We start from the raw sequence: 24,451 nt of genomic DNA on the forward strand, positions 1-24,451 counted from the left end.
CGAGTTAAGAAGGAGCAAGTGTGTACAAGTATTGTAATGAGATTAATCCTTACCATGAGGTGTGCCCAGGGGCGGACCTAGTCTTTATTTTTAAGGGGGGATTTAGCATAATTATGACCCCTCCTTCATTCTGAATGGCTGGTCCGGTAGGCCCCTCCGCCCCTCCCTTTTTTTTATTGCCAGCGTCTTGGAGCAATTTAAAGTTAGATTTGTGCTGTTAGGAGGGGGGGGGGGGGGTGACTGCCCCGATCATCCCCCCTTCCCCCCTGGATCCTCCACTGGGTGTGCCCCTCTTTCTCCCCTTCTCCATGTGGGCTGAAATTCTTGGTCACCTTTGAGGTGGTGTAAGTCAGCTCTGCTCTGTTTTTGAGCAGTGTTGCGTCATTTGTAATAACTCAATGTTACATAGAATGGAACACTGGAGATATGATTGATACATTTTTAGAATAAATGTTATTCTTCTCTAATACACTAGAGCAGTGGTTCCCAAACTTTCGCAGTTTGGAGCACCCTTAGGGTCTTCATAATTTTTTCAAGGCACCCCTTAGCCAAAATAATTACCAAGCAGTCCAGATTTTCAGGTAGTTGGGTCAAAATAAGTTAATAAGTATATAGGTCAGGACAGAAATACTTATAAGTTGTTTGCAAAAATGATACACATAAATCCAAGGAAAAACAATATTTTTTATATTTTTTTTCCAACTACATTTCTTTCTAAGAACAATTTCATTCATTAAACAGGAATAAGATCAAACAAAATAAAACAACAAGATGTACAAAAATGTGCTTGGTTATTAAAGAATGTTATAAAAAATACCAAACTTATTTATTAATGGGATGTGTGCGAGTTGTTGTGCACTACACAATTTTTCAAACCTTGGGATGATCAGCTTGGACACTGCCACCCTAAAGCTGGGTACACACTACAGAAATTTCAACCAACTTTTTATGCCGAGCAATTTTACATGCGATCGATGGTCCGATCGCTCGGTCCATGGACTGCATACACACTAGCCTTGTTTAGGACGAGAAAGGGAAGAGCGGACGTCCTATTAGCGACTTTTTACAGCCATGTTGTCGTGAGCAATGACTGTAATTTCGAACTCACTGTTGTGGATCGGTCGGAAGTTTATACACACTACACAGCGGAAACGAGATTGGAACGAAAATATTAAACGGTACGACCAACCAAATGAGGCGATAATCGTCCATTTGGGCAGACTTTTGACCATCGTGTCACTGTACACACTGACCCGACTTTTGAACGAGCGGTCGTATGTCGTCTGTTTGAGCCGATTATTGGATGAAAACAGTGTAGTGTGTACCCAGCTTTATTTCCTGTTCCACATTAATTTTTGAACAGTACTTGCTTTTTATTACAGCAACAGCTGAAAACCCAGCTTCACAAAGATATTTTGTTGCAAATGGAACGAGGATTCGCTGTCCTATAGCCCATTGGGCGCTCTTTTCACACTGTCCCCCTTTTCACACTGTCCCCCTTTTCACACTGTACCCCTTTTCACACGGTCCCCCTCATCACATTGTCCCCCTTTTCACACTGTGCCCTCCTTCATCACTATGCGCCCTCCTTCATCACACTGTATCCCCTTCACCACACTGTGCCCCTTCACAATCGCACTGTGCCCCTTCAGTATCACACTGTGCCACTTCACCATCGCACTGTGCTCCTTCACCATCACGCTGTGCCTTTTCACCATCACACTGTGCTTCTTCATCATCACACTGTGCCCCTTCACCATCAAACTGTGCCCCCCTTCATCATCACACTGTGCCTCTTCACTATCACTGCACTGTGCCCCTTCACCATCACACTGTGCCCCTTCACCATCACACTGTGCCCCTTCACCATCACACTGTGCCTCTTCACCATCACACAGTGCCCTTTATCATCTCACTGTGCCCCTTCATAAACACACTGTGCCCCTTCACTATCACACTTTGCCTCTTCACCATCACACTGTGCTCCTTCATCACACTGTGCCCCTTCATCATCACACCATGCCTCTTCACTATCACACTTTGCCCCTTCACCATCACACTGTGCTCCTTCATCACACTGTGCCCTTTCACCACCGCACTGTGCCCTTTCACCACCGCACTGTGCCCCTTCACCATCACACTGTGCCCCTTCACCACGGCACTGTGCCCGTTCATCATCACACTGTGCCTCTTCACTATCACAATTTGCCCCTTCACCATCACACTGTGCTCCTTCATCACACTGTGCCCTTTCGCCACCGCACTGTGCCCCTTAACCATCACACTGTGCCCCTTCACCATCACACTGTGCCACTTCACCATCACACTGTGCCTCTTCACCATCACACAGTGCCCCTTTATCATCTCACTGTGCCCCTTCATCAACACACTGTGCCTCTTCACTATCACGCTTTGCCCCTTCACCATCACACTGTGCTCCTTCATCACACTGTGCCCCTTCACTACTGCACTGTACCCCTTCACTATCACACTTTGCCCCTTCACCATTACACTGTGCCTCTTCACCATCACACAGTGCCCCTTTATCATCTCACTGTGCCCCTTCATCAACACACTGTGCCTCTTCACTATCACACTTTGCCCCTTCACCATCACACTGTGCTCCTTCATCACACTGTGCCCCTTCACTACTGCACTGTACCCATTCACTATCACACTTTGCCCCTTCACCATCACACTGTGCCCCTTCACCATCACACTGTTCCTTTATCATCACACTGTGCCCCTTCACCATCACACTGTGCCTCTTCACCATCACACAGTGCCCCTTTATCATCTCACTGTGCCCCTTCATTCACACACTGTGCCCTTTCATCATCACACTGTGCCCCTTCACTATCACAGTTTGCCCCTTCACCATCACACTGTGCTCCTTCATCACACTGTGCCCCTTCACCACCGCACTGTGCCCCTTCATCATCACACTGTGCCTCTTCACTATCACACTTTGCCCCTTCACCATCACACTGTGCCCCTTCTCCATCACACTGTTCCCCTTTATCATCACACTGTGCCCCTTCACTATCACACTTTGCCCCTTCACCATCACACTGTGCTCCTTCATCACACTGTGTCCCATCACCATCACACTGTGCCCCTTCATCATCACACTGTGCCTCTTCACTATCACACTTTGCCCCTTCACCATCACACTGTGCTCCTTCATCACACTGTGCCTGTTCACCACCGCACTGTGACCCTTCACCATCACACTGTGCCCCTTCTCCATCACACTGTTCCCCTTTATCATCACACTGTGCCCCTTCACTATCACACTTTGCCCCTTCACCATCACACTGTGCTCCTTCATCACACTGTGCCCATTCACTACTGCACTGTGCCCCTTCACCATCACACTGTTCCCCTTTATCATCACACTGTGCCCCTTCACCCTCACACTTTGCCCCTTTATCATCTCACTGTGCCCCTTCATCAACACACTGTGCCCTTTCATCATCACACTGTGCCCCTTCACTATCACACTTTGCCCCTTCACCATCACACTGTGCTCCTTCATCACACTGTGCCCTTTCACCACCACACTGTGCCCCTTCATCATCACACTGTGCCTCTTCACTATCACACTTTGCCCCTTCACCATCACAGTGTCCCTTTATCATCACACTGTACCCTCCATCATTATTTTGCTCCTTCATCACAGTTTCGCTTAAACACACAGACTAGGGTCCATTTTGACAACAGCGAATTAACAGACCAGTATATTTTTTGGGGTTGTGGGAGGCAATTGAAGCAAACTCCACAATCCAAGCTCAATGTGTCAGCAATGCTAACCACCATGCCACAATGGTACCAACCTACTTATTAAGATTCCATGTGCTAAAATTATAGCTAAATTTATAGCTAAGGGACAATCCCAGATCGCACTTAATGATGTTAGATGTTTGTTTTTTGTTTTCCTTTTTGTACACATGGATTGCTTAATTGACATGTTTACCTTCCCCCCTCATCCTTAAAATGCTTTAAAGGCGAAAACTTCAATAACAATGTCCTGTGACAAAGCATATAATGAATGATATGTTTTTAAAACCTCATGTGGAAAATGTTGTGTATCTGTGAGCAATCATCGTTGTCTTGTGTATCTATAGTTGTACATAAATCTGGATGACATCAATGGTTTTTTTCTTAATTTATATAAAATATGGTAATGAAATTAGTTTTCAAATGATTGAACAGCTTTAAATTCAACTTCAGAGTGCCACTTGGAAAATACCTATTGTTTGTGTATGGACAATTCTAATTTATATAGAGCTATAGGGGCACGGATCACTTTACAACAAACAATGAAAACAATAGGCTTTAAATAAACACCATTAGATACAATTAATTCTGACAACTGAATGGTGAAAAGGAAAGATGTCCCTGCCCAGCAGAACTCAGTCTATTGTTATAGAATTTTACACTATAGAAATTAACTACGTACCTGTAAAATTAGAATGTTGGCTTATATTGTTAATGGGCAGCACGGTGGCTAAGTGGTTAGCACTTCTACCTCACAGCGCTGGGGTCATGAGTTCATTTCAATTCTGTGCGGAATTTGTATGTTCTCCCCGTTTTTGCGTGGGTTTCCTCCGGGTGCTCTGGTTTCCTCCCATACTCCAAAAACAGTACCTAGTAGGTTAATTGGCTGCTATCAAATTGACCCTAGTGTGTGTGTGTGTGTTAGGAAATTTAGACTGTAAGCTCCAACGAGGCAGGGACTGATGTGAATGAGTTCTCTGTACAGCGCTGCGGAAATAGTGGCACTATATAAATAGATGATGATGATGATATTGTTGGAACCTTGTTTATTTTCTGATAATATAAAATATACTATTTCCTTAGGTGAAGAACCTCACAACAACACCAGTGAAGTCACATCACAAACACGTTACATTAAAAAAAATAAAAATAATATATACTGTAAATATACACATACATACAAGCCTTTTCTGCATATATTTGTACACATTCATCTGCATACAGATAGGGCAGGCTTGTTTTAGGAGTGTTCTGGCACATCTAACGGATGTAAATCTTCTGGAGCACACCGGATTAGCCCCACTCATTGACATAATCTTCACTGGCATGCTCAGCAACAGGCACCTATCTCTACCATTTGTCTAAAACAATGTCCCTGTTTTGGAGATGGAGTGTTTTTTGGAACCAAAATCCCTTTCACTCTCCTTTCATCTTATTGGCCTTCATTAAGGACTGATACAGATTTGGATTGAGAAATTCACCTCCCAACATTTATACAGGCAACAGCTGGACAAAATACAAAATCTGCACAAACCATGTCCCTTACGCTGTTTACTCACTATAGAAAATTACTGCAGAAGCGATTTCTGCAACAATGTTACCAATGACTGAAAGTCCTGATGAAAATGCTGCAGATTCATGCGTACACATGATTTACCTTCAGATCTATGATTTTCATCTCATATCCATCTGCTGAAAAGATTGTGACTCTGCACACTCTATAGAGATCTGCCAACACTGCTGGCCATGAGTGCGTACACACTTCCACGTTTGCCCGATATCCTTCCATCGTTTATCGCATACTTGCCTACTGTCCCGGAATTCCCGGGAGCCTCCCAAATTTCGGGGAGTCCTCCTGGACTCCCGGAAGAGTAGGCAAAGCTCCCGCATTTGCCGAAATTCACAAAAGTGAATGGATGGGGCGGGCTTAATAGCGTAATTAAGCTCTGCCCCCTCCATCCAATGCCGTGAATTGCGGCTTTTTATAGTGGGGGCGTGGCAATGTCACCACGCCCTCCTCCTACCACATGAGAAATGGGAGCATACATGCTAAAGCAAGTTTGAACAAACGGCCATTTATCGTGTGATCTGCACGATATTTGGATGAAAAACCTGTACTGTGTACCCAGTTTAATTCATACAAATACAGTGCTAGTGTACAAAATCATCTCTTTTACTATGAATCTTCACCTATCCCCTCGCAAGCCCCACCCATGGTCCATGAATCAGGACAGTTCACAGATAGACACAATGTTCAGCCATATACTGACTTTTGACATCTCACTTTTATAACTAGATACATTAATAAATTACTTGCAGAATAATATCCTAACCCACAGGAGAGACCTGAATTATTAAACTTAGTCGACTATGAAAATGTAAAATAATTTGAATTCCAGGATATTGTAAATTATACTGCAAGACGGAGGGAACAAATTTACACACAACTGATACATCCCAGTTCGGTAACAGCTGAAGTGCTGAATATGATGAATTCAGAAATACAAAATATGCAAACCGAACCATTTGGATCACACGAATATTTGCAATAACAAAAATGGCAGGAGCAAGAGCTTAACATGTACCCATTTACTACACACAATGGAGGCAGACATTTTGTGGGCTGAGCCAATTATCATAAGATTGGAGCCTAATAATTCCCTAGGAACCAGTGACAGTGTAAGGTACCTCATGCCCTGTACCTCAGTCATGTCACCATTTCGTAGTCAATAAAAAGACTTCATTCTCAAGAATATTGGTTCAGATTACAAAATGGCTGCCTCCATGTTCTGTAGGTGACGGACCCACTTTAAGTATAATGCAGAGCGTCTAACGGTCTATACAATTTTACAACAATGATAGCAAATCAATGGGAAGAAATGAAGCCAGTCTTTGTTCTATCAATGTTAATCGATTGTGCCCTTGCAAACCAACAGCTGTGTTGCTGTATCCAGCCTGCTAGTTGCCAGTTTCCATCTTCTTGTCTGTTTCCAGCTATTGTTAAAAATTCAGACTTCCTTCCTCTCTCCAGATCTCCCACGCGCCCTCTCCCCAGGAGAAAGAATAACAGTCACACTCAGTCTCACTTAACTGCAAATACTGTAATATTTTCTACAAAGCCCATAAGCCAGATCAGAGTCCCACCTGGGGATGGAAATCAAAGAAACACAAAGGACTATGAGACATACAGCAGCATAAACAATGTACCCAAATTATAGACCTTTCCAAAATGTGCATCCAGAGGCAGAGCATTATTAAAGGGTCTGTTAACACATCTGGAAACTGGCTTTGGTTACTTGCTAACAACAAATCTGCTATTACTCTTGAATGATCTGTAATATGTACTTAAGAGGTAATACCACTAAAAATGATTTTGCCTAATTAAGATCATTATGATAGGTAGAACATTGGAATAACTCCATACACATGAAAAAGTACTGCTGTCTGTCATTGCCACTTCACATCTGAGGAACATACTGTTGCAGCCCTTTGACAGATAAGAACTGACCTTCCTTAACAACTCTGTCACCATGGAAACAATCGGCATGGTTTAATGTTTGTACTGATGGTTACAGAAATTGTTAAAGGTCAGTTCATCACAACCTAGCTATCAAATGGCAGCAATGGAGTGAATCTGAGATTTCAAGAAATTTCAAGCAGAAGTTCTATTTTAAGTTATTCCAGTAAGTTGTAATACTCAGTGTAAGGATGTTAATTAAGCAACTTCACCAGAGCCGGATTTAGACCTCATGGGGCCCTAGGCAGGATATTGGATCCAGGCCGCCCCCCCAAAAAATGGAAAATGGATGATGGGTGAATCTCCGCAGCATATGCCTGAATATGGGGTTATCTCTGTAATATAACACTGACAACGAGGGATTCTTCTACACAACAAATTGCTGGCAATTGTGATGGGGTTATCTTGCAATACATGGTTGTCAATGGGACACAAACACACTAATTAGAAGATAAATCCTCATATATCTAAGAAATATAATCATTATCTATGTAATGCATGTCAGACTTGCACGGGTGTGATGATGGGGCTGTTTGCTACATATGATAATGGTGATGTTTAGTGGGTATAATAATGAAGGATAAGTTCAGGATAGGAGAATAGTGATCATTTGCTGTGCGGGATATTTTCTGGGTAATTGGTTTCTAGTTAAGAGATCCCATACTTGATTTCTCCAAATCTATGTTAGAACAAGGAAAAAAAACACATTTTATGTAAAGCACTCTATTTTTCTTATGATCTACATTTTAGTTATAGGGGATTTCCAGCCCACAATCACCCCTCCCTCAATTCCCAAAGGTAGTAGAATTGGGGGTCCAGTAAGTACCACACAGAACTATAAGTTGCCAGTCAACAATCCTTCATAGATATGTTTATATAGGATCTTCTCTATGTTGTGAACTTGGAGAAGCTGAGGTACCAAATTGGGTAAGTATTTCCCAAACCACATGGATCTATACCCAGGAACCCTGTAATTGGGGAAATACCAAAGTTGGTTCTACTACTTGTGTGAGTTGCATTTAAAGGAGCAAAGAAATTATAGGCTGAAGTCACGTTGGCCTTGCTTTTCATGGCACTAGACTTGTAAAGATAAACATAATTAGACTGTGACACACATAATCTTTTTGACATTAATATACAGGGAATTATGTATATTGCTGAGCTAAGTAATATAATTGAAATAAATAATGCAATTGTACTTCACTAATGGGCCTATTAAAAATGGACAGATGCCATAAGTAATGCGGAAATGGACGTTTCCCCATGAGTTTCCTTATGATGTAAGAAAGTTGAAAACGCAGGAGACATCGTAATATTTTCTTGTGTTACTTGCATACCCGATGTGGACTGCAGAAGTCCACCATCCTCAAGAGCCACAATGGGAGCAGCTGTGATTTAATATTTATGTCATTTTGATTAGCTTGTGTAATCTGAATATTACCCCTGTAGCAAACGCCATATCAGGATGGTGTTACCTGCTTGCAGTCCATTAAAATCACTCCTGTAAACGAGAACATGAATGGGGGCAGAGCGATCTTTGAAGATCCCTCCCCTTTGTCACTGCAGCTCCACCTTGATTCGTACACACATTAAAAGACCCCGTGGACATGATTGCACATACCACAGTGCCAGCAAGGAAAGTTATGTATAATGTACTTTATCGCACTCTAATAAAAACTACATCAATCAATATTTTTTTTGGCTTTTTTTGTTTCATATTCAGTATGTGCATTATATTGCATCTTAATTTTCCAGTTTTTATTTTATAACAATTAAAGTTATATTTATAATGGCCTCCAGTGTGTATCTGAGTGTATGTTAAGAGTGGCAATCTCATTACCATGTGTGTGCACACTTGTTGTACCCAGACACCTCCCTTGCATATACCCATCCTAGAGGAAAAGCCTCTAGGGCAGCACAGTGGCGTAGTGGTTAGCACCTCTGCCTCACAGCACTGGGGTCATGAGTTCAATTCCCAACCATGGCCTTATCTGTGAGGAGTTTGTATGTTCTCCCCATGTTTGAGTGGGTTTCCTTCAGGTGCTCCAGTTTCTTCCCACACTCCAAAAACATACTGGTAGGTTAATTGGCTGCTATCAAAATTCACCCTAGTCTGTCTCTCTCTGTCTGTGTGTATTAGGGAATTTAGACTGTAAGCTCCAATGGGGCAGGGACTGATGTGAATGAGTTCTCTGTACAGCGCTGCAGAATCAGTGGCACTATATAAATAAATGGTGATGATGATGATATTCCTTCAAATTTGCCTTAATATTAGACTCCAATGTACTTTACCTTCCGGCTTCATATATTAAAATCTCCTTTTTTAAATTTCTAAGGACACATCATAACTAGACATCAAAATGTTGGTCTTTTGTAACAAAATGACAATTTTTAGCAAGGGCAGTAGAAAGTAATTCATTCTTAGGCATATCAAAGGCAGGTACATTTAACACACCATGATTAAATACTGCTAATAAACGTATACGTTTTCCTTTGAAGTTCCTCTTATAAAACACAAAGGGCTAGATTTACTAAGCTGAGGGTTTGAAAAAGTGGGGATGTTGCCTATAGCAACCAATCAGATTCTAGCTTTCATTTATTTAGTACCTTCTACAAAATTATAGCTAGAATCTGATTGGTTGCTATAGGCAACATCCCCACTTTTTCAAACCCGCAGCTTAGTAAATCTAGCCCAATATCTGCTTTAAAATGGATTTCAGGCTGAATCTTTAGAAAACAAGGGTTAATTGTAATGTTTAATGAGGCTTTACACAACTTACAGTAATTTAAACAAATTAAATAATGAATAACTTTAGCAATGATTTGAACAATACACACAGTCTTCTTTTTAAGCCCGAACCCACATAATTCTCAGGCGTACTTAAAAAAAAAAAGAAGAAGAAGCTTTTTTTTCTTTCTCTTCTCGCCCACTGTTCACAGGTCTTTGAAACTGACTCCTACTACAAATATACAAGGATCTATTCACTTGGCTCCTGTAATGCGTTTTTTTATTTTATTACTTGGCATCAGAGATTATACATGTCACAACTAACTCACTGTAGAAACATGCTGCTTTCAAATCAGATTAAATAAGTTTCTATAGAACCCTTGAATATTAAGAATATTTTTTTTTATATTTAATTTAAATGTGAATTTAATTTTATTTAGTATATGGGTTTTAAAAAAAACCCAAAAACAAAACAAAAAAATTAAAATGGAATTCATAACATTAAGATGTCTAAATCTAGAATGTACATTAGTACAATGTGAGAATGTATACCCCTATAATAGACATGATTTCATTCAGACGCATGTCCTCATGATAAATGGGCGGATTTGGGACATGGCCAAACTTGTTTCCATTTCTTCAATTAAGACTGTTTGGAGGTATGAAAATACATTATGCCAATTAGCTAAATTTGAATGATTTAGAGACTGGTGTAATCTCCTATAGGTGGAAATAAATATCTCAATTATTCAAAATGTTTTCTCAGCAGAGAATATTAAATACATTTTGATATTTTTTTTAGCGTCATTTTTTTATTACATTTTTATCAAACTTGAAGGGAATAAAACGCAAAATAAGGGGAATACAGGATACAGAGCAAATGGATAAGGAAAGAAGGGTATGGGCAGCACGGTGGCTCAGTGGTTAGCACTTCTGCTTCACAGCACTGGGGTCATAAGTTTGATTCCCGACCATGGCCTTATCTGTGTGGAGCTTGTATGTTCTACCTGTGTTTTCATTGGTTTCCTCCGGGTGCTCCGGTTTCCTCCCACACTCCAAAAACATACTGGTAGGTTAACTGGCTGCTGTCAAATTGACCCTAGTCTTTCTCTCTTTGTCTGTGTATGTATGTTAGGCTCCAATGGGGCAGGGACTAATGTGAATGAGTTCTCTGTACAGCGCTGCGGAATTAGTGGCGCTATATAAATAGATGATGATGATGATGATGAAGGGTACATAGTGGGGAATGAACACAATAGTAAAATCATATCAGCCATAACATTTTCTGTGTAGCAGGTAACATATCTATAACAGTTTGTGGACTCGTCAACTCAATTATGGATCTAAACTTGCAATGGCTGTGGTGATTCTAACATAGAAATAAATATATGGTGAGATCATCAATTTGGTAGACTGGGTATGTGATCCCCCACCAATTGTGGCATATTCATGCCGACTGAACCAGTTCAATAAGGGTGGAGGATGTCGCAGTGGAGTAGGGCATTCCAAGCGTCTCCTTCTCGATGTAGAGCTGCAGCTTAGAGATTCATTTGTTAAGAGTTGGAGGTAAAGGGTTTTTACAGTTTTGGGCAATAGCTGCCCCGGAGGCTATTAAAATATGGCCTAAAGCAAATCTATCTTTGTTTGGAACCTGGGGAGGAAAGTGGTGTAGGAGCGCTAATTCAGGTGAAGAGGGTATTGGTTTGTTAGCCACTTTACTGGCTAAAGTAAAGACTTCTCAACAAAAGTTCTCGATTACAGGCCAATTCCAGAATATGTGAATTTCCCCCCATCGATACTTAAAATGTGAAGGCTGCATTTTATCTAGTCTTGCTGGGGTGAGATATAACCTGATGATCACTCATATCAGCATCTCTGTGTGGTTGAGGAACTCGGACATAATAAAGTTCTTAAATATATGTTCCAACTCGTCTAAAGAGAAAATCACTTCGTAGATCCGTTTCCCATGTCACTTGTAAAGCTGATGCCTGAGGGTCATCTGCTAATGTTATATGTAGATACCAGAAGGTGATGTTCGCTTTACCATCATCCTTTGTTAATTTTATCAAGAGACATGGAGGGGGTTGGCTTAAGGGAAGGTGATTTTGTGTTATCTATTGCCTAACATGGAGGTGATTGAAGGTATTTATATTTGTCAAGCTCTATGGTTTCTTACTGACACTTGTTTTTTCTGACATTTAAGGATTAATTGCTTCTGGCCAGAAGCCAGCACCTTGTAGTGCACACTGTGTTTACTGTTTATATCCTTTATGCATTGATTCACATCAACATATGTCTTTTGAGTCTTTATTACATTTACTATTATTCTATTACCTTTACTATCTGTGGTGACTGTTTATTACATACTACATTTTGCGCCCTGGGTCACACACAATTTTTCTATTCTCTAGAGGGTTGGAGTTCCCCCTCTTTAGCACCCCGAGTGGAAGAATTTCCTACACCTAAAGAGGCAGAGCAGATTCCCATTCTGTATTATTGCCTAATTTGGAGGTATTTGTTAAAATCGTGTGGGAGGAGGTGGTGGTTTTTCAATTTGTATATGTATGATGATCATTTTTACAAAATTCATAATAATATCGACTACACAGCATTGTGAAATCATAAATTCTATAAAGGTTTGTGGACCATTATATATCTATTTGAGAATGTTATTAATAGTTCTTATATTTAGGAGAATTTTAAAATTTTAGGTCGAGGGGAGCTTGTTGTCTGGAAAATCAGGTATTTTTGCGATAGCGGGATATACTCATCCCCCAGAATCTGCTCTATGGTGTATACTCCTGCCAGAGGGGGCAGAAGTGTGAACATTAATCACTTGGACACTACTTTCTAAAGCCGGGGGCGACAACTAAATGGCTGGAAAGGTGAATTTCAAACTCCTCTTGTCTCTACTACACCAAGGGAAAATATAGCAAGGGTCTCAGACACCAGACACTGTAGTTGTTCTAATACCGGGGTCGGGGTGGGGGGGAGGGGGGGCATGGGATGAGTGACATTTATTTCTGTATGGACTTCTCCCTTAAAGGGTTCTCCACCATCATTGTGTTTTGTCTAATCCAATGTTTGGCACTTGCCTTTAGTCCCTGTTTTGGTCCCATATTCTGCAATATGACTGGTGACATTGGGAAACTGCCCCAATACGCTGCATGAATGGCTCAAAATGAGCCCGATGAACCACATGTAATTGTTGAAGTTATTATTGGTCACTTCCTTAAATTGATTGAATTGGCCCGTGAGTACAGTCAGCTTGGAACTACTCTAACAGGCCACACGTGGACGGGAAGTGACTTGGTAGAATGACTGTCTGAGCTTTGAATGGATGGAACTCGTCCAATTTCACCAGTACAATGTTTGGCCTACTTAACTGATTGTGTGGTGCAGGTTTAAGAACATGTATAGAACATGATACGTGCATGTAATATTTACATGCCTGAAAAAACACACCCCAGCACTGAATTTTTAATTTAATTTGTGAAAATGCACCTATTTATTCACCGTTGTGCATGTATAGGTGTATTTCCACATCCCAGCTTATGAACCTGCCCCCGGAAACGCACACTGGGCTACCTTTTGTAAGGTTGTGAATTGGCTGGTAATGTACATGACGGAGAGCATAAAAACATGTTTCAAATTCCTACCAGTTTGGGACAATTCCCTTCATCACTCTTTTATTTTCTTCTAAAACACAGCATTAAGTCTTTAATTAAATATACATTTAATACCCTTGTCTCTATCATATAGTTTCATGTTTTATTACACCGGCCAAAATGGGCCTATATGCTCTCTTACAACTAAATGAAGCTGGAGATGGGATTCTAGTAAAATTATAGCCGAAGCTCTATCTCAATCGATTTAAAAATCAAGTCCTTAGATAAAGGCATTGTGGCCTCCCACTAATCAAGTCTGGTCCCCAGCCTAAACACACAGCGAGGGTTATTTACTCAGAGGTGCAATTCTGCACTAAGATCATAGCAACCAATTAGGACTCAAATACTAACACTGTATTTAGGTGCAAACCTCACAATGAACTAAAGCAACCAATTACCAACTAACTGTTATCTTTCTAGTGCAAGATTGACAATGGCCGCTAATATCTGATTGATTTCAATGCTAGTTTTGCAAATGGAAAGAGGATCAAGGGGTCAATATTTGTGGAATAGGAACATAACTGATAGTTATGAAAGTAAAGTATGGGGCTTGGTCAAAGGAGCTAGTGGGTGGTCCTATGATTATGATGGTATATATAGAGTTGGGTAACAGTGTTCTTGGATGGTAGTTTGCAAGTGACAAAGCATCTACACATGGCAAGTGGTAATATTTTACAATGTCTGACATTGAGGAAATGCTGGTCTACCTGTGAGTGCTGGTGAAAGTGCGGGCTACGATCAGAAATCTGAATTTAGAAATGGGAGCTGGCGCTAGTGAAGTCAGCAGGGGTCTCAATGCACGTGTTGAGCAGTCAAGGTCGCTAGAGCTTTTGAGTTCTACACCACCCCGCCAGCCTTGTGCCGCAAAGCCTCCTTTGCTGTTTACTTCAGGAGCAACTTCAGAGCACAGTATGGCTCCAGCAAGAACCCCCTTTGTGGGTACCTTCAGTTATAACTGTAGAACACAGTATGGCTCCAGTAAGAACCCCCTTTGTGGGTACCTTCAGGAATACCTGCAGAGCACAGTATGGCTCCAGCAAGAACCCCCTTTGAGGATACCTTCAGGAATACCTGCAGAGCACATTATGGCTCCAGCAGGAGCCCCCTTTATGGGTACCTTCAGGAATACCTGCAGAGCACAGTATGGCTCCAGCAAGAACCCCCTTTGTGGGTACCTTCAGGAATACCTACAGAGTACAGTACGGCTCCAGCAAGAACCCCCTTTGTGGTTACCTTCAGGAATGCCTGCAGAGCACAGTATGGCTCCAGCAAGAACCCCCATTGTGGGTAGTGGGTACCTTCAGGAATACCTTCAGAGCACAGTAAGGCTCCAGCAAGAGCTCCCTTTTGTGGATACCTTCAAGAATACCTGCAGAGCACAGTATGGCTCCAGCAAGAACCTCTTTTGTAGATACCTTCAGGAATACCTGCAGAGCACAGTATGGCTCCAGCAAGAGCCCCCTTTGTGGATACCATCAGGAATACCTGCAGAGCACAGTATGGCTCCAGCAAGAACCCCCTTTGTGGGTACCTTCAAGAATACCTGCAGAGCACAGTATGGCTCCAGCAAGAACCCCTTTGTAGATACCTTCAGGAATACCTGCAGAGCACAGTAAGGCTCCAGCAAGAGCCCACTTTGCGGATACCATCAGGAATACCTGCAGAGCACAGTATGGCTTCAGCAAGAACTCCCTTTGTGGATACCTTCAGGAATACCTGCAGTGCACAGTATGGCTCCAGCAAGAACCCCCATTGTGGGTACCTTCAGGAATACCTGCAGAGCACAGTATGGCTTCAGCAAGAACTCCCTTTGTGGATACCTTCAGGAATACCTGCAGAGCACAGTATGGCTCACAGAACAAGATCAAACACTCATGTTTGACCATGAATACGTATAAAAACTGACTCTTCGTGGATGGAATGTAATGGTAAATGGCTAGAAGTATGGATTAAGGCAGTCTTGATAAATTATATGGCACTGCTTGATCTGATCCTAATTGTATCGGCAGTGGAACTATGAGGTAAAAGCTTCACACACAAGAGAGTAGATATGCTCCGTCTACTTGGCCCTCTCTCTGGCCTGTTTTCAGGCAATAGGGGAGCAGTGCGCAAATCAAAGACAAGTAAAACTGTTGTGCAATGGAGTGATGCGCAGGTGAAGCTTTGCACCTGATGCTAAAACAGATCACTTGCAAGAAAGCTGCAGTACCAGCCTTTCCCCTTAAAGTGCTACGTTTATGTTATCTTATTACGATAGGATGCTTACTGCTTTTCTCCATTTATGTCATTAAAAACACCTTGGCCAATGTGCATCAGACTGTGTCAGTTCTTGGTGAGTTACAGGTTCGTCATCATGACTGTGGATATGAGCGGATTTGCCACAGACATGAACCGAAGTGTCTAGATGAATTCTCAAATGGAACAGGAGTTATTTTTATACATGAAATACTGATAAATTGCAGCAGCTACTGATAAACAAAAGGTTTTTTTTGTACATGTTGCATAACATTTCTTTTCATTTTAGTTCCCCTTTAAAAAGATAAAATACTATTTTGTTGCTTGTGTAGACTATGCAAAAAAAGTAAAATTTTAAAAACCAACCTCCCTTAAAGAGGAAGTATACATTTTATAAGTATACAAGTATACAAGTTTCTGTAATATGTATGCAGTCTGCTTAGACCAAATCAAAGGGGTAGATTCACCAAACCTTATAAAAAGGAAATGTGGAAATATAATTAGGTCCAATAGCGATCCTACTGTAACCGAGACAATCATTAGTAGGCAAGGCTGTAAATGTGGACAGAAGAACACAATCGGCTTGTGTACATCTTTTGACTGCACTAACAGTTCAATGATGCCGAGAGTGATTTTAAACAGCTTAATAGACCTATGTATCTCAGGACAATGTGCCATATATATATATATATATATATATATATATATATATATATATATATATATATATCTATATATATATGTATATAAAAACAACTGATGAGCTTAGCAAACACTTGCACATATAATGACTGCAAATAAGATAAGCAATTAAAAAAATATATATTTAAATAACTGTAAAATAAAGAATTGCAGCTTGATTGCAAGTTTTAGAATCATGTCTTGAAGATATAGTATAAGGCAGGGTACACACTACAGGGTTTTCAGACTATTATAGGGGCCAATCACACGATGAACGACCGTTCGGCCCAATTTTGCATTAGTGTACACACTCCAATGATGAACAATTATCATTCCAAAGCTCCTCGTATTGTTTCATTTGATTTTTAACCTGAACTAAAAATCTCGTTCAACGACGGAACAATGTTGTTCCAATTCTTCAGTGTGTATACACTCACGACCGGCAGTGTCCGTAGATCTGTTTAGGAGATGGAAGGAGCACTGATCTGAAGGTAAATCATGTAAAATGTGTTTTGTGTCTACAGATGAATCGGCCTGCTAATCGGGGCTTTTTTGCTTTGTTTTTCAGTCGTTGATAAAATTGTTAACAATATCGCAGCGGGAGAAATTTTCTGTAGTGTGTACCCACACTACAGAAAAATTATTAAAATAAAATAAAGATAAATTATTCACAACAAACATTGTCACTCTAAATATAGATGTGATAAGATAAAAAATTGTACTGTTTATGTGTTTATTTATTTCAAAGATAATCAGTAAATATATATTTAATCCAGTTGGAAATATTTGTTTAATGACAGAGTTGTTCTCTTGGTGATCTAGATAAAAATGTTCCCAGCCTGGCAGAAAATATTAGACACTAGTTCCATTACAAGGGCGGAACATGAGAATTCCTTTCATTAAGCAAATAATTCCATCTGATGATTCCATCATGAGGACTTAAGATGATATTTTTTTTTATTTTATAAACTTACTGGAGAAGATCAGATTGATGTTTCCAGAAGTGTAAAGGGATAGTCTGTTTAATACTAAAGGAACGAAAAAAAAAAGTATTATTTATTTTTGTTGGCCTGTTATGTGACACAGCTCTCCTGTGATCTTTACATTGGATACAATTATATCCTCTGAGCAGCTGTGTGTTTTATCCCAGGAAAATGAAAATAAACAAACTGCATATACATCTAGAGCCTGATTCATCAAGGAACGCAAAGTGAACGCAATTTGCGTTTTTTGAAATCGAACGGAAACTGTACGCACATACGTCCATATTCAAGTACAAGCGGATCTGAAGAAAGGTTTCCTGTTGTATACGGGTATAAGTACACTCTGCCTATACGGCACTTGCTGTATGCAAATAGACACAACACAGTGCAGGAAACAAAAAAATATTAAATACATTCACACCTGGTAATAATATAATCATTAATAAAATAACATTGAAAAAAATACAAAAACATTTTTTCATTTTTTTTACATGAAATACATAAATCAGGATGTTATTAATGCCTACTGTATATAAAATGCATTTTTACAGTTGCTCTTAATTGCTGACATATGTTCTAGCATACATAAGTGACTGTCATCACTATCAATCAGCACTTACACCCAACCTGTAGCTGGTGCGGCTAAAAATCATCCACCCGAGAGATGCCAAGAGCTTGATTTGGACGAATGTGCGTCCGCTTGACCTTGACACGCCCTTATTGTACATCGCCTATGTCCATACGCCCCTTCCCTCCAACATTCCGCCCTTGAAATGGTAAACTGTTGAAAGTGTTCTTTGCCTTCAAAATTAATTGCATGCCCTTGCGTCCACTGGCGTATCAGTTTTTGAGCATGGTGATTTACGCTGATTAATGCATCAGGCCCCTAGAGAGAATACACAGCAATAAAGTAGAACTTCACCCACTATTCTTATTATCTTCTTGCCCTCACTAGTAAAGCCGCGACAGGTCCATGTGTGAGGCCTTCGCACTTCATGGATTATTTACAACTACTGAGGCCTGTAACAATCACTTCCGCCAGGCCATGGATGGTCTGCAATAGAGGTAATTAGATGATTGACATGATTTTGTTATAGTCAATTTCATCAATGCTAAAAGCCAGGGATAAGTGACAGTTGCAGGTATATGCAGGGGTGAGTAGCTTCAACCTACCTGAGTGGTTCTACGAGAGTGTATGTGTGTGTCTGTTTTGGGGGGGATACTAGGAAAATATAGAGTTCAGTGGAGTTAGCAATTAATGAACTCAAAATAAGAAGGCTAAACAGCTAAGTCTAAGGGCTAGATTTACTAAGCTGCGGGTTTGAAAAAGTGGGGATGTTGCCTATAGCAACCAGATTCTAGCTGTCATTTTGTAGAAGGTACTAAATAAATGAAAGCTAGAATCTGATTGGTTGCTATAGGCAACATCCCCACTTTTTCAAAACCGCAGCTTAGTAAATCTAGCCCTAAGTGTGGAGAGGTAAAGCCGGTGTATATAACCTAATATTTAACAAGAATTGTGCAGCACAGCATTGCTATACAATAAACGCACAGCATTGCTATACAATAAACGCATGGGCCAGGTACCCACAGTTGTAGCCAGTGAAAAACACCAGGGGAAATGCACGTTAAATGTATTTGACATGTGTTTCCTAGTGGTTTTATTATTATAATTTGAAGCTTACTTGGAGCTCCTTCAAGACTTCCACAAAGCTTTTACCCATTGTTAATGGATGTGGATAGAACACTATGATTAAAAAAATGGCATACAAACAATGCTAGCAAATACTAGTAATAGTTGTAGTGGGTATAGTGACATTAGAAACAATAGCTTATACTGTCACACCATTTACATGTGTTTTACTAGTGCTGAAAATGCTAGGTGAATGCATGTAAATGGGGTGGCATGAAGATATGGAGACATAGTACCTCCTAGTACTGGAGCACTGGATACAATTCCTACCAGGGCATTACCTGAGTGGCATTCTGCCTGTGCTCATATGGCCATTACATGCAAGGCCATCAACAAAATTGCACCAACATACATCTCCTCACTTGTCTCAAAATATCTTCCAACTGGACACCTCCGTTCTGTACAAGATTTGCCTCTCTCATCCACTCTCATCACTTTCTCCCGTTCCCGGTTACAGGACTTTTTTCGAGCTGCACCCGCTCTGTGGAATTCCCTCCCTTGTACAATAAGACTTTCCTTTGGTCTACAACCTTTCAAGAGTTCTCTGAAATCCCACCTCTTCAGACACACTTATAATATTCCTCTACCACCCTTTTAATCATCCTGGGTTACCACCTGACCAACATTGCTGTGTGACTGGATCACATAGCTTACAAGTCACTTTTTACCTTTGCAATCTGGCTGGACCAATATGCCATATATAGATTTAACCTCATGTATCTGACTCACATTGACCTATAGATTGTAAGTTTGTGAGCAGGGCCATCATACCTCTCTGATGTATTACCCAGTATTGTTTATTACTGTGTTTGCCCCAATTGTAAAGCGCTACAGAATTTGCTGGCGCTATAAAATAAATGTTGATGATGATGATGATGATGATGAGTTTCATCCAGGGGCTTTAGCTTCCTTCCACAGTCTAAAAACACTGATAGGTTAGTTGGCTTCTGACAAAACTGACCCTAGTGTGTGTTCAATGTAATATAAATAATATTTCCAGTAAAGGAAATGCGTTAGTATCAAAATTTTAATAACCGAGTGTCAGGTAAACAATTTTATAGATATGGTCTAAAAAAAATAAAGGAAGTGAGGAACAGAACTGCTTTGAATATCAGTAGACTTTTGATTACATATAATTTGTCATATATTATCCTTATATTTCACACTAAGGGTTATATTTACTGAACTGTAGGTTTGAAAAAGTGGAGATGTTAAATACAGCAACCAATCAGATTCTTGTTATCGTTTGTTTAGTACATTCTACACAATGACAGCTAGAATCTGATTGGTTGCTATAGGCAACATCTCCACTTTTTCAAACCCGCAGTTTAGTAAATATACCCTGAAGCACATTATATATATTTATTTTGGGGTTATAACTTAAAAAAATGACATCACACCTAATAAAGATTACATTTTAACATTGATAGATCTATCTATCTACAATTTATTAGTTTCTGTTTGAGTCTAAGCTTGAGAGTGCCACCATTTTCTGTTAGTTTTTCTCTAATTACTTGTATCACTCCAGCAGCGCACCTCAATATTACACTTTCCTACATTTCAGAATATCAATTGAAATGTCCATATTTTATCCTTACACTTTGACACAACAACAGTCTCACTATATAACCCATTGTCGTGCAGAATATTTTTTCTTTTTTTCTTTTTGTAAAAGAATTTAGGCAAAGTGGTTAGCACTTCTGCCTTACAGCAGTGGGGCCATGAGTTCAATTCCTGACCGTGGCCTTATCTGTGAGGAGTCTGTATGTTCTCCCATTGTTCCCATGGGTTTCCTCCGGGTGCTCTGGTTTCCTCCCACACTCCAAAAACATACTGGTAGGTTAATTGGCTGCTAACAAAATTGACCCTAGTCTGTGTGTGTGTGTGTGTGTGTGTGTGTGTGTGTGTGTGTGTGTGTGTGTTAGGGAATTTAGACTGTAAGCTCCAATGAGGCAGGGACTGATGTGAGTGAGTTCTCTGTACAGCGCTGCGGAATCAGTGGCGCTATATAAATAAATGGTGATGATGACTATAAGCTCCACTGAGGGGGACTGATGAGAATGACTGGACATTCTCTGAAAACTGCTGGTGCCATTTAAATAAACGTCAAAGTAATGTAGAACACACCGATTTGTCTGAGGTCTTAGTAAAATAAACGCTTACTAAACTGACACTGCATTAAAGACTGTACTGTAAATTGTTGTTAAGGAATTGTTGACAATGGGAACTAGTTTGCAAAAAATTACCAGAAGACTTACCGACAGTACGAAAATTACATTGTATCACTTGCTGACTAGGTTTAAAGTTGCACTACAAATTGGGAAGCTCATACCAAATGCAAAACAAAGCACAACATTTTATTCCAATAACAGAAACCAAAAATCTAAAAATGCATGGATCTCTAGTATGTGAACCTTTGCTACCTAGTGTAAAAGAACTAAACCAATCTTTCACTATTCTCTATTTATGCAGACAAAAAAAGCTCCTGTAAATACATAATAAGCCCTCAGTGGAACAAATGGGTTAAACTGTAAACAGGCACTTCTCTGACTTGGCAAAAGTTTAATCAGCCACTTCCTGCAAAGAACAGAGGTTTAAGTTTGAGGTGGTTTTAGTGCATGTCCAGTTACAATTTTTCTTTTCTAGCATATAGTGCTATTTCCTGTTAAAAGAATAGTGGGCTTATTTTAGGAAATCCCTTGTCTTCCTTTCCACTTTCTAAGCCTGGTTTCTGGATAAAGATTTCTATTATGCTTAGATTAGCTTCCCCCCCTCCCCGATATGAAAAATAGAACTGCCACACTAACAACAGACCAGCCATCATACATCCGAGCTGATGATTTGGATCCATGTGGACTGCTTTAATGACAAGTATTTAACTCAATGTTGTTTTAAAGATAAATTATCGCTGGGGACGTACTGAATCATGGATTCTGTTCGGTATTCAGCAGAGGATTTTTATTTAACCTATGGATTTTTAGCAAGTTGTAGGTTTGGCCAAATTGGTGAAGATTCAACGGAAAACAAATATACAAATCCTGGTTTCCTGAGATAAGATGACATTCGGTCATTGATACCCTCCTCCCCTTCTAAATTGTAATATACAAATTTGGGTTTCAATTCTGTTTGGTATTTAGCAGAAAGATTTCTAAAAGGATGCAGTATTTAACTGATTCCTAAATTACGGCAAAAAATAATATGTTCCCCAAACAGAAACATATATAAACAAAGATAAATAGATAGATAGATAGATAGATAGATAGATAGATAGATAGATAGATAGATAGGTAGATAGATAGATGTGGACCTTGTAATACAAGGAATCACAATGTGAACAAGCACTTCAGTCATATATCTGGGTACTGCAGTCATTGTTGGTCAGCAGCATGAGTCATCATTCTCATAAGAAAGCATAGCTGCCAACAACTGTCCCTTATTTCCAGGACCAGCAAGAGGATTTGTCCCTGGAATTACTCATTCCTTGTAAATGTCCCTAATTTTGCTAATTTTGAATATTGACAAACTGCCAATAAAATTCCACGTCTGAACGCAATTCGTACCATGTATTCTTATCCTCTGGGTTTTCGGTGTCAATAATTATTAAAGAGATGCATTTAAAAAGCAAAAAGCATGTTAAATGCATGTTATCATTAAGTTCAGTGAAGTTGTCATGATGGGGATAATAGTGCTTCAAGGTCCATGCTGCATCAATGCATTGGCTCAGCAGCAAAATGTCCCTGGTTGCTTTTTTATAAACAAAAAACAAAAAAACGTTTGCAACTATGAGACAATATTTTACTTCAGTAAAGTACAAATGAATCAGGGGCCAATAAGTCTATTTAAGATATTTAGAAAGCAACCAAGGCTGCTACAGGAATGTCCCTTAGTAATATAGCTGCAGTTACTATGACAACACCCGTGAATGTTGATTCATTTTAGAAAAGTTATTACACTGTGGGCAAAGAATCCAGTGGACCATAGCAAAATATCTTATTTTTGTTCACATTTTGAGATGTGAAAAAAATGCCTGCATGATCTATTTGTAATTTCTATATGAGACAAGCAGTTCCTATTTGTATCTTAGACTACAGAGCAGATTCTTCTACTCACCGCAATCAGTGGCAGGACTCAGAGGGCTCTTTCTCATGCACAGACTGTGGGGGATGATGACCTTATCTCTGGGTAGTCCTATCGCCTCAATATCGCTGCATCCTCTGTGATAGGAGCTGTGCTCTTCGCCGGGGGCGAGTTTCCTTTGTAAATCCCAGCAGAAAGCTTTTTGTGTACAACGCCACGGCGTACAGATACACCACTGCTATCGGTTACAGACGTGCAGACATCGCTCCCCCAGCCCTGGACCCGGCTTGCCCTTCCTCCCCGTCCTCAAGCACTTTATCCGGCAGTACGAGCTATACAGGAGCTGCAGAGCGTTCTCCTAGTTAAAGGGGAGGATGGGAGATATCTCACTGCCGACAGCAATCCCCTTGATACAATCTTCAGCTCACTGCTTACCCCTCCTATCTGTGTCCTGACTAGCACAGCCTACGTTCCCTTGTGATGCTGGACAGCCCCCAGTGGGCTATGAGATAAAAAACAAAAATGCCAAAAAAAATAACTGCACAGTTAATGCATATACTATGTTTGGAATATGCAATGTATACTGTTCTTTTTCTGTTTATAACATATACACGTTTGAAAAGAGGAAAATGTAAATTATTTAAGTTATAGTTATTGTTACAGCATGAACAATGCTAAACATTTCAACCTCTTCCTATAACAGAATGGTGGGCGTACAGCTCTGCGGAATATGTTAAATGTACAATTAGAACATTATGGAATTTAGTTATAATTCCTCACATGTGGTAGTAAACTCAGACCCTTTGGGGTCATGAGTTCAATTCCCGACCATGGCCTTATCTGTGTGGAGTTTGTATGTTCTCCCTGTGTTTGTGTGGGTTTCCTCCGGGTGCTCCGGTTTCCTCCCACACTCCAAAAACATACTGGTAGGTTAATTGGCTGCTATCAAAATTGACCGTAGTCTCTGTCTGTCTGTCTGTCTGTCTCCCTCTATGTCTGTCTGTGGGGTCTATTTATGAAGGATTTTTCCTGTGTTAAACACCCGAAAACAACAGTTTTCGGGTGTTTACCGTGAAATTGCTATGTATT

At 40.2% G+C, this 24,451-nt stretch overlaps 1 protein-coding gene across 2 annotated transcripts in view; it reads right to left on the reverse strand.

Annotated features, from left to right (window-relative positions):
* The window catches only part of ARAP3 (ArfGAP with RhoGAP domain, ankyrin repeat and PH domain 3), a 135,023-nt gene extending 111,272 nt beyond the window's left edge, over window positions 1–23,751 (reverse strand). The window contains exon 1 of one of the 2 annotated variants that reach the window (XM_075210001.1): window positions 23,396–23,751. The gene's annotated coding sequence lies outside the window, so the exon portion shown is untranslated. The remainder of the gene's footprint in view (window positions 1–23,395) is intronic. The other variant, XM_075210000.1, reaches the window with a different exon arrangement.
* Window positions 23,752–24,451: the final 700 nt, after the last annotated feature.

Source organism: Mixophyes fleayi, chromosome 4, assembly GCF_038048845.1.
Source record: "Mixophyes fleayi isolate aMixFle1 chromosome 4, aMixFle1.hap1, whole genome shotgun sequence".
NCBI classification, from domain to species: Eukaryota; Metazoa; Chordata; class Amphibia; order Anura; family Limnodynastidae; genus Mixophyes; species Mixophyes fleayi.